Source organism: Drosophila virilis, chromosome 3 (genome assembly GCF_030788295.1).
Source record: "Drosophila virilis strain 15010-1051.87 chromosome 3, Dvir_AGI_RSII-ME, whole genome shotgun sequence".
Classification (NCBI taxonomy): domain Eukaryota; kingdom Metazoa; phylum Arthropoda; class Insecta; order Diptera; family Drosophilidae; genus Drosophila; species Drosophila virilis.
The window spans coordinates 14162674-14175374 of record NC_091545.1 but is presented as its reverse complement, the minus strand read 5'-3'; positions in this window follow the sequence as shown (position 1 = coordinate 14175374).

Genomic DNA, 12701 nt, shown 5'->3' with positions numbered 1-12701 from the left:
ACTAAAATAGCATTATTTAAAATTAAGAATACATATTTCAATAACGTTGTACAATGGACTCAATTGTGAGAGGCTATGAAAAGCGCATTGGTCAACATTTTATACTCTGACAATGCTTTTTAGAAGTGCACTTCAAATTTTCCATTTCATTATTTAGTAGTATTAAAACAATGTTTATAAATTTTAATTACCAATCAGCTTTACACACGCACACAATGAGGTAACCCTCATCTAATGTGTCTGTGTGTGCGTGCTCCAATTTGTAATTGTAATTATTATGGCTGTGCGCCAGAATACGAAATGGTAAGCCAAATGTAATCACATACACACATACACAGGCAGACATACAAACAGTTAGAACTCATATCAATTTGAATATATATATGTATATACATATATCATATGTGCGAAAATATACAATGTTATTTTATTTGTTTACTGCCTCGCATTAATTGAATAATGCGCAATTGTTTTTACATTTTGTGGTCGCCAACATGCAGACAAATATTTGTGTAATTTCAATTTAATTCTGGCTGCTATTCGAAATCGAATAACCAAATATTAAATGCCTTTTAATGAGCCACCCTGACCAAAAACCAGAGCCTAATGAAGTGTGGTGAAATATGCGTAAGCCAAGTCCCGCCGGGCCTGATAAACTCTCGCAGCTTATTGCAGCTCATCTGGTATGCGGCATGCATAAGAATATGGGATACGGGCTATATATATATACTTATATATATATATATATAGGGTATCTGAGGGAAAATGGCATTGTAACTCTTTACAAATAAGCAGCATTTCCGTGCCAGGCTTGTGTTTGGCATAAAGCCAAAGATAAATGGCAACTTTCAAATGCCAGCTAGAAATATAACTAAGCAAAAATGGAAGGTCAGTACGATGACGCAGGGGGGGGGGGGAGGGGCAGAAAGGGGCAGCGGGAAGAGTGTTGTAAGGGAGACAGTGAATTTGTTGGCCATACAAAAGAAAAGTGTAACAAATCTTGCGCCAGTTATTTCAGTTTTAGTTGTTGCTCTGAGGGCGAATTTATGGGCGCGCATGTCACTGCACACACACATACTTACAAAAAGTTAAACAGCGCGCAACGGAAATGCGACAACAAGGTGGGGAGGGTGGGGGTTGGTAGCAGCCAAAATGGGGTTTAGGGGAAGCGAATAGCAACAACAAGAGCAGCAGGACAGCAGGAAACACAGGCTTTGCAGTGCAATTTTTAGACGCCATTGTGACAGACTGTGAAATCAGAGCATCAAATTCCACAAGTCTCACTAGACCCACCCCCCCTCAAGACACACACACTCTCACAGATACGCTATCATTATCATGAATCACAAACTAAATATAGCAAATACAGGAATACATTTGCGACTGGCATCTAGTGACGTGCGGGGCTGAGCGAATGCACAGGGCCGACTTGTCAATGCTCTTCAAAGTCTGATATTCTAATATATTGAGTTATATTTAATAGCTCTAAGATTACCTTTGGAACAGGGCATTAGAGCATAACGGGAATTGTAGTTGGTTCGATTCAAGCTTCCAACCAGTTTTAGGCTCCAATCGTGAGCTGTTTGTTTTTTATATTTTTTAAATTTTAATAAGACATTTTCGTTTTTAGTTCTTCAAGTGCCCATTGTAAGGAAAATATTGTCAAGTCCTACATATTTTCACAAACATCCGGGCTACAGTTGAGTTAGATAAATGCAATGATTGGGACCAAAGTTATATTTGCTATGGTGCTAGATTTGCCTTAAGAGTTTATTATATAAAATCAAACCAATGCGGTTGTCAGCTTCTAAATCGTGTATGCTTCCCATTATGCTGTATGCTTTAAGTATGTCAACTAGTTTTATCTGGCCTCCAGCAGAGGCAGCCAGCGTTGCTTTCGCTAACAACATTAACTAGCAATGCCTACGGGTCGTATGTGTAATGCGCGAGATTGGATGAGTGTGTGTGTGTGTGTTTTTTTTTTGTTAGCGCTGAAGCCAACTTCCGTCGCTTGTTGACATATTTCCACTTCATTGGAATGAACCGAGCAGCCAGGCAAATGAAGATACAGCCACGACAGCCGCGGGCGCCTGCCAGCGCCGCCGCGACTCATTCAGGTGTGCAACGAAAATACAAAAAAAAGAAGTCGAACGGCACAGAAAATAATGGTGAAGTCGGAAGCTGGAGGATACCCGGCCAGGAGGCAGCTAACGACAAATATTTGACACATGGCAGGAGACGGTGCTAAAATATGCCAGACATGTGCCAGGACAGTGCAGGACAGCAGGACAGGAGGAGAAGGGGTTTGGGGTCCTGTGCCAAGGATTCGTGCGTGTTGCCATGTTGCAAGTGGCAGACATTTTCTTATCCTTTGCACATTTTAATTTGTGTCAAATTGTTGCTAAAATGCAAAACGCATTGTTTGCCAGCAGGCAGTTCCCAAAACCCTTTCACATTGTTGTCCCTATTCTTGTACAGCCACCAGTTGTTATTGTAATTCGTTGTTGTTGTTATTGCTGTTGTTGTTGTTGCTGTTGTTCGCCTTGTTAACACAGTTTTATGCTTTTGTTTTGCGGGCCGTGTTGTTTTTATTGTGCCATAAGAAAAACACTGCCAGACGCCGCGAGAAGCAGCAAGCGGCAAGCGGCTGGGCCAAGGGTGGTTGGTTGCAGTCTCATCTGCTCTCCAGCTCTCTCCATACCGCTCCACTGCTAGCAAAAGCACAACAATAAAATGTTGTTACAAATTCATTACCGAAGGCGTTAAATTTGACACAGTTTTGCATGTGGAGTGCAACACGAGAGCAGAGCAAAAGAGAAAGAGCATGGGAGAAAGCAAAAGCAAAGGAAACAGAGCACAACATGCAAAAATTCTCAACAGCGGCAAGGTTTAATATATATGGGCTGGTTAAGGCCAGAGTAAATGTCTTTTGGACGGTGGCTTCAGAAGTTTGGTGTAAAAGGCTTAAATGAATATCTTATAGTTTTATGTCAAAGATTACAGATATCAAATGTACAGATGTTAGCACGAACACACGAACTCTTCTTAAATTGATTTTCTCTTAGTCTATCTAAGCAATCACAGACAATTCATGTGTACTATCTTATTATTGAAAGCTTTGAAAATTGATATTAAATTTGTTCTTAATTTAAAATCCATTCAGATATCAGCCAACTCTTAACATATCTAAGAATGTGTACTTCAGCTTCAGCGGCTATGACTTCTCCATCTCAAATCGTCTTGGTATTTTTCTTCAATGGTCAAATACATATCTACATTAGCTCAGTCCTATGATGTCAGGAATAAATCTTTTTATTTTTGTTTTTTTAACAATTCCCACACTTAACTTATCCAAGCATTAGCTTCTGTTTCCTAATGAATGATGGCTGCTGGCCAAACTTCCCGTTTCGTTGGTGTTGTCCACTCTGAGGAACTATTCGCGTTGCCCACTTGCCACAGAGAATCTAAAAATGTCATTGCATAACATTAGGCGCAGCGTTGGGAACTCTGCCTTTGGCCATTTCCGTATTTGCCTTTTGCTTTTTGCCGTTTTCCGATGCGCCTCGTTTACGTAATCCAAATAATTTTTGTTGCCTATTTTTTATTGCCATTTGCATTATTCACACATTTTTATCGAAGATTTCCAGGCATTTGCACACACACACACACTCACTTATACACATAGATTAAGGGCTGTATGGGCGTGTCCGCCAAGTCTCGCGTAAACAAAAAGGATTATTATCTTTTGACATTTTCTTAACGCGATTTGTTGCCACTTTGCATCTAAATCGAAATTACAAGTAGACGCATGCACGCCCACACATGAATACACAGACACACTCCAATGCACAGTCATACACCTACACAGATTTCAAGACCCATGGAGTCATAAAACATGAATGAGGCATTCACTTCCGGGCTCCGCGAACCCCCCACCCACCCGGCACGCACAGCACCCGCACTTGGCTGCCTTTGCGCCGCGATTATAATCAGAGTTTTGTTGTTGTTGTGGCATTAACCTTAGGGTTTAATTTGTAGCAACTTCCGTTTGGAGTTTTGGCAATATGCAGAATTACTTAAATTGCGATTTCCGACCATTTCCGTTGATTTCTGCTTGACAAGCCACACGACGCATAATTGACAGCTCCTCTTCCTGCCGCTGTTCCGCTTACTTAAACTTGCCCTTAAATGCTTAACCCAATGCTGGCCATTAAAACTGAACATGTCTTTGGTGATTGTTTCAAATTCGCAATTTGCAATTTGTAATTCGCAATTCGCAATCGCATATTCAAAGGCAGCTCTTGTTTGGTCAGCTGTGAAAATTACTTGTGGGCAAAAGTCAAGAACTTGAAAATTAAGTAAGAAAAAACAAGCAAGTGTGTGTGTGTATGGGTGTGCGTGTGTGTGCGAGAATTCTATTCCACATTTAACCTTTGGCAGCCATTATATGTACGTTGCGGCAGCCCGTTGCAACGGACAATATCGATTGACCCCAATTCCGTTTTCGATTGCAATTCGTTTCAGTTTCATGCACTTACAATCGAACCCAGTACATGCCCCCCTCCCTCCCCCTTCAAGGCCCCGTGGAGCTCCCCGTGAAACCCATTCGAACTAAGGAGAGAAAGCATAACTTATTTCCGACCGAACGCATTTGACTTTGAATTTCATTTAGCGCTGGCGCTTCCCAACTGTGGCCGATGTTTGCCATGAGGCTGCTGCTGACGATGCTTAAATGCGGCTCATTTATCAATTGCTACTTAGCATTGTCCGTTTCAACTATCCACCAGTTGCTGGCCAGTGTAACCATCAGTTAACTGGGCTAAATAACGGGAGTAAAGCAAAAGTGGGGGTGCACAGCCACACAGTCCAGCTGAAATAAGGTCAACTGCGTTTTCTTTCTGCCGTTTCCGATTTCCGTTGCCTGCACTTCAAAAATTGACTTTTACAAGAAAACAATTGCAGCGCTGATAAGTGGTCGAGAGCAATGGACAGGGCACGTCCACACGGCCACGTTCACGTCCACCTCGACGTTCACATCGCCAAGCGCAAAGCGCCAAGCGCCAAGCGCCGAGCGACAGCCCCAGTCCCAGCTCCAGCCCCAGCTTCAGCATCGCTTTTGCAGTTGTCGCAGCTGGGAAATAAAAGCAAAACAATGAGCAGAAAAATAAACCTTTAAACATGTTCCGGATATCGAAGTCGCAATACACTTTTTTTTGCAACGAATTCAACTTTAAGACAACATACAATAAAAATATATTAAATTACTGATTTTTGGCACTGTGCTGCAGGAACTATATATAAAGTGACTTTATGCAGTGACTATGATTAATAACTTAATTTTTTATTATGATATTACTTCTGTTATACATTTTAATTCCATATATTAATTAACATTCGCAGATAGGATAAAGGTTGTGGTAAGCCTGACTGTGTTCAATAATATCACCGTCCCACTAACTTATAGGGTAACAGAATGTTGACTATTTCCAGTGAACTCGTCAAGTTGCCAGCGGTAGTTGAATTTTAGATTTCAATGGAACTGCTCAAAAGGTAGACTTCAGCACAAGTATTATCGCACAGACTGGCGTCTATTAAGCAAATTGAACGAGCAGTTGGACCAGCTGAACACGCTGTGACTTTTAAAAGAGACATATGCTCCAGCCGAGTGAGTTTAATTCTATTTAATAAGCATTACGCGTGGTGTTATCTATTTTTTTTTTTTTTTATATTTAAGTAGAACATCCTTTTTATGCTAAATGTCTTAGTTATTATGCCCTGCTGTAAGTGCGAGTGGGTTGAATTGCATTCGCAGTAAATTCAATACGATTTTGCGGTTAAGTGGCCTTGCTGGTTGGTTTTCGTAGCTGGCAAAGTTGTTGGCCAAGAGCTGCGCTGGCTCAGCTATGTTGCAATTTCGTTTGGCCATTTGTTTTATGATTGGTTTCGTTATAGCTTGCATTTCGCATCAGTGACTATGGCTGTGACAGCTTTTGGCCATGTCTGTGCAATATTCTCATCTGTATTTGCACAGGTAAGCGTTTGCCATTGTGCACAAAATACATAGATGCATATATATATAAATGTTATATTCATTTCGTTATATATTCCCTATTTAATAGTAGATATGTGAAAATAATAAAACACGTTTTTTTGAAACTTCTCTCTTTCTCTTTCTCCCTTACTCTCTCTCTCTCTAATTTTTCTTTATAAGAAAGAACAATAAAATCATCGTACGTTTGAATAATTATTGAATTTTCAGATGAGTGCATATAATCTATATATAAATAAGAATATATGTTAAGGCATTTCCCACATAGAGACAAGCACAAATCTATATATAAATAAATAAGAATATATATTAAGGCAATTCCCACATAGAGACAAGACAAGCTCAATTTAATTATGACTCCTAAATAATGAAATAAATTTTGCATTTTTCATAAACTCTTAATTGAGCCATTGAGCTGTCTTCGCATACTGCAGCAGCTGCACCCTACTCAGCCAATGCAAATCTAAATTGGCAATTTGTTATTGAAATATTTTCAATGGCTAATGAATTGCACAATATGCAAAAACAAACAGAATAGAATCGAATAATGGGTCTCTGTATCAGCCTCCCTTATGGGTCACAGTTTTTGGGGCATTCGCCAGGTTGCCAGTTGGTTGTTGCCGGCTTGTCTGGCTTTGCAGTTGGGTAATAGCCTTCAATATTTAATGCCAATTTATGTTGCATTGTCTCACAGCCAGAGCAAGTGTCCTCTCGATGTAAGCCCGCCTACCGTCGTCTACCATTCTCTGTGTTTATGTATCTGTGTGCTTTGGATATGTTGCATCAATTAAAGGTAATTCATTCATGTGAATATTGCATGACATTGCCAGACAGGCAGCCGAGAGTTAAGAGCGAGCGTCTGAGGGATCGGCAGTAGCAACAGCTCTGGAGCAGCAGGAGCTTTAGTTGCAGCTGGAGCTCGACAGAGCATAATTTACCGTGTGATAACTTTAAGTTTGTAATATGATATGCAAATATGCCACAGGCATGCACTGAGTAAAATAAATGAGTACCAACAAATGCAAAGTCAAGTAAGAATGCTCTAGTTCCGAACGCCTAACTAGGAGATACCCTAAACCCCCGCGCCGCGCTGCCTTTACAAACATTGCATCTTCCCTTATGCGACCCCAAACTATGTGAAATGCATTCCTGCTTATGGTCGGATGTTTTTTATCATAGGGCTTAAAAATGAGATTGTCTTCAATTATTGTAGATAGGGATCTATAAGGAAAATTAGCTGTCTCTTGTTCCTATACTCTCAAGAAACCTTATCTGATGGACACTTATCGATTTTGACAAAAGCTTTGCACATAAGATTTTTAAGTACGATTACTTTCAATTATTGAACAAAGTAATATCCATAAAATAAAGCATGCTTGATTAGTGTATACCATAAAATAACCTTAAAGGCGAATTTGGTATTTCTTGTTCTTATTAATTACATTAATTTGCAGAAAATCATTATACCCTCTTGTGTTCCATGAACTTTCAATGGGTTCAGGGAATAAAAAATATTTGAAAATGTTTGAAAATGCTAGCATTAAATTTAAAACAAATCTAAGATAAGACTTGTTTAAAGGCAAGTCCTAAGCAAATTGCAACTGATTTCTCGAAGTGTGCACACACTTATTAGTGCACTTGAATAGCCATTAGCTGCAGCTGTGCATTCATGCAAATCTCTAACTGTGAATACAAATGCAGTTCTCATCATTTCGCACCTGACGTCACCTGTAAGCACAATATGCCAAATGAAAGACGCCCAGCCGCATCTCTCTAGCATTGGAAGCCAGCATTGTACTTAGATAATTGTGTGGAATGTCTAAACAGTCATCAATGCCTGCAGTGAGGATACTGCAGCTTGGATTATGCCATTCACTAATTGTACAATTTGATATATTTGTGTGATTTGGATTTAGTTGATTAATTGGCATTCCAAATCAAGTGACTGTGAGTTTGACTTGAATTTGGTATGTTGCCTAATCGGACTCTTATTTTTAAAGAATATAAAGTTTGTAAGGTTGTCAAGACTATTTCCAAGGGCAAGGTATAAGGCATTATTGAAGATCAAGATGTCGCCGCTCTCTAGAAATTTTCTTTGTTCTATTATTATATGTACATCCATAACAGCTGTCAGCCAATATTTGAGACCAAGTCGCATTACCTCGCCGACAATTGCTGATAAAATCAAAAGTTTTTGCCACGCCTACATCTGCCCACACAGTGTCTAGCCGTTTCTTTGAAACGCCCTCATTCAATAACCGTAACACTCACAAAAACAAACTCTGGCAAACCAGCTGCGACACACACACACACACACACACACACACACACACACACACACAAACACCCACAGTCACACAAGGGACTCAGTGTAAGTTGGCAAATAAATAAAACTCGGGCCCTTGAAATATATACACTGTTCAAAGTTTTGTTGGCTGCCGTCCGCTTCACCTGGCGGCAGAAGTGGAAATTTCGCAAAATATTTGCATGCTAAACTTTAGTCATAATTTCAAAAGAGACGCCCCAGCCGTGCACCTGCAACAACCGCCAACCCCTCCCGTTCCACCCTACAAATTTTAAGGTAGCCAGCCACTTTGCCATTGCTATCTTGTAGTTGTTTTATTTTGTTGGGCTTTTTGTTGGGCGCCAACGGCACTCGATTCGCTTTCATCATAGAGTTGCCCAGCTTCAGGCGCAATTTCATTGATTTTTGGCACTACGATATGAGTAGTTTTTTAACACGTTGTCGGTTTTGGATAAAACATCAGAAATGGCAACAAAACTATGTGTGCGAACACAAATTTCAATGCTCGCCGAAAAACAAATTGTAAATATGAAAATATAAACTAGATTCTGTGCATCGAATAAGCCATACCCTGTAAGCTTTAAATTATATATAGTTAAAGATTTTTTTATTTCATCGTTAGATTGTTTATTATTACAAAATTTGAGGACTAAAACGTTATATTCAATTAAGAAGATTTTTCTCAACACAATAAAATATTGGATATGCTATTGCCCGTTGTACTGAAAATATTGTAGGTCGTACATATTTTTATATACAAGATGCGGGCTAGATTTTAATTCTGTCAAAAATTGACATCTATCAAATATAGATATTCAACGGGTCGTACATATTTTTATATACAAGATGCGGGCTAGATTTTAATTCTGTCAAAAATTGACATCTATCAAATATAGATATTCAATTCTTGGGACACAAGTTTTTATGCTTTGTATATAAGTCTTCTTTCCTTTACTTTTTCAATACCTGTTCCTATAACTATTATACCCCTTATGACAAGTAGGCTTTCCATAAAGTGGATTCAGGCATCATTGAAGTGTAAAAAATGATTTTTTAAAAAACACACACACACCGTGTTGGCTAACATGAAAGCTGGCATTTGCTGGCAATAAATGTTTGCGGTTTCAATGTTCGAAGGAGCACAAAAAAGCAAAACACACTTTTAGGCATTTACACTCCAGCACACACAAATACACACACACGCACACATATACACTCACTAACTCACTTTAGTTTTGGGGCCGTTTGACCACAAGAGCCGTAATTTTTCGGTTACTTTCTATGGTGGAGACCCCAAGAGCACTCAGATATGGGCGTATTTTGGCCACTGAGTGTGTCCATGTTTAGGCACAAAAATCTAAATGGCCGGCACTTATTGCATCTCCATTCTCCGGTCTCTGGCCGTTTGTTGGCAGCCACGCAAAAGCCAGTGCATGAAAATTGTGCATGCCGGTGACCTTGCGACCGCAGAGACCCAGCCACCTGAGTGCGAGGTGTGTAAGGGGCTGAGCCCGGTTGAGTCGAGTGAAACCCGTGCTGAAAGTTGTTAGTTGGCATTTTCGAAAATGCATTCAAATGTATGAAACTTTGCTGTTGGCTCCCATTGCGAACACTCATCCTGCTCTTGCGCCGGCTACATCTCCTTCAGTTGGAGCCTGAGCCCCAGCACTTGGCCGGCTGCACGTGCTTCGCTGAGGGTGGGGGAAGGGGAGGGGGCGTGTCTCTGAGCCAGCTAAACGAAGCGTGTGCCCCTCGAGCAGCCAAGCTTATGCATATATACATTTTTTTTGGCACGCACTTTGCCAAAGGCAACGGACGCGCAGAAGGCGAGAGGATGTGCGGCGCACGGGTCGAGGCAGCACCTTTGTGGTCAGGTAAGCCGTTTGGGCCTTTGTTTTGAATTTGTTTTCGACCGAGTTTGCGTTTGACATGCATTGACTATGCATAAACTATGAACTGCAATTGGAAACCCAACAGGCGTCGCGACGTTCTGGCGTCGTCTCTGTTGCAAATCCGCGTCGCAATCTGCCTGATCTTTTGAAATGGTGCCAAAAGCTAAAATCGCAAAAAAATGCACTAAAGTACCAGTTGTAATCTGGTTGTACAGCAGGCGTCCTTTGACTTTGTGCATGTCAGACAAAATGAAATAATGAATATTAACTAGTTTAAGAGCGGAGAAAAACGTTTCTTTTTTCTTCATATTTTCTTTTCATTTGCATCGAAACAAAATGAAAACTTTTATTATGCAAAAAATGTAGTTTTGGATTTCACTTAAAGTTTCTGTTTAAAGCTGGCAAAATGTAAACATAAAAAGTGTTTAGAAAAATAAAATAATGAGAAAAAATAAAAAAGTACTAGAATAAAATTAAATAATATAAAGTTAAAATACAAAATTAATGTAAAATTAAAATTTATACGCCACAATTTACATTTTATGCCATACTATTTAAAGGTATTTATATGCAAGAAGAACCTGGCATTTGTACAAGATTTTAATATATATTTTTAATATAATATAATAAATTCTTATAAGTAAAAATAGGCATTTAAAAATGATCATCTCTTAAATAAGAATTGATTCAACTTTGATACTTACATTAGCTTAAGCTATTTCTGATAGCTTTTGTTTATTAATATTTGCCACTGTTAAAGCTTCAGGCTATGAATACTTGTTTTATTTTTGTCAGTGTAGGGGGTTAAAGCCTTAGGCTACGTACACTTTATTTATTTTTGTCAGTGTTCCTATTGAATTCGGTAAGCATCTTAGCCGAACTGAAACTAAACTTGAGTGCATTATTTAAGCACATAAAGTCTGAATTGTGACATTTATTCCATTTAGACGGTGCTGAATGCGAAATAACTCTTTACAATTTTCAATCTTCCACTACATGTGTCCATTCTTTTTTGGCCACTTTTTATTTGCCCAGTTGAGTGTTTGCACTGCTGACAATGCCAGCTACCAGTTTTATCAAACCCGTGTGCTTTTTTCTGTCTGTGTGTGTACAGTGTGTGTGCGTGTTAGTGTTTTTTTAGTGGTGCGTTGCATGGGGTTTGCTAAACTCGCATTCGGTATTCATGCGAAAAGTTGGCATGTTTTTGTCCATGTTTTTACACAGTAAATACTTTTTATGGTGTACGTGCATGTAAATGAATGTCGGTGCCTTATAATGTCAAAAAAAAGTGTACACGTGCATTATCATAATCATAAAATTGATTTAACTAATCAAACCGGCATAAATATGTGGCAAGATTAAAGCCAAAGTTGATGCAAAAAAAAAGTAGCTGAAAATTAACACATATTCAAAGCATGTTGCTGCTAGGGCAAAGGGGTAGCCAGGGGCGTGCGACATGCGGCAAATCAGTGTTCGATTCATAAAAATTGCTGGCAATGCAAAAAGGCAAACATTGTCGAAGCGTGTCAAAGGCAAAGCTGACAAAACTTTCTGTCAAATTGCCAAATTGAATGTCAACACGCGTAAAAATAGCAGACAAGACGGACTGACTGACTGACTCTCAGACTGATTGACTGATTGACTGACTGACTCACGCAATCAAACTGGCACACGCATGTCCAGGTCCTTTGAATTTGTTTATGACTATTGACACGCTTGAAGGCTGCCCTTCTGTTGTTGCTGCTGGCATTGCTGCTGTTGTTACAATCAAACACAAATTACGCATACGCCGTGTGTGCGCACGTGCCGCACGGGGGGCAAAACTGCAAAATCTTCGTAACTTCGGACTTGTTTATTTATAGTATTTATTAATAGATTAACTTTTAAACATTACAACTATTCGTTGCTAGTCCATTCCGTTGTTATGGTAACTAGTCAGGGTTCATTTATCAACTATTGGGTTGCCAACAAGCGGCTTATCACATACAGCTGCAGCTTTAGTGATTGATGGCATACACCTGCTAGCCAATTGGTAGCCAGCCAGAAATAGCATAACAGGATCTATATATACCCTAACCACAATCAATGTTAATTGAATGTTAAATAACAATTAAAAATTAATATGTGTACGGCATGAAAGCTATCGATAATATGTTTGATTGTAGCAACTGCAAGTTTATCAATTTAATTTAATATATTTGTATATGTTAGATAATACATTCACAAAATATTTCTGAAAACTATTACATCAATATCGATATTTATAAAAATATGTTATCGACAAAACTCAATAAAGTGCACGGATTGTAAATAGGTCAACAGCATTGATCAGTCAGTGTTCGTCGCTCTGGAGTTATTCTTTATCCCGATGTCAGCTTGAGTTGTTAATAATGTCGGTGCGTATCGAAATTCTCCATAATCAACTGTTATCAGCACACAAATACCTAGGCAAACA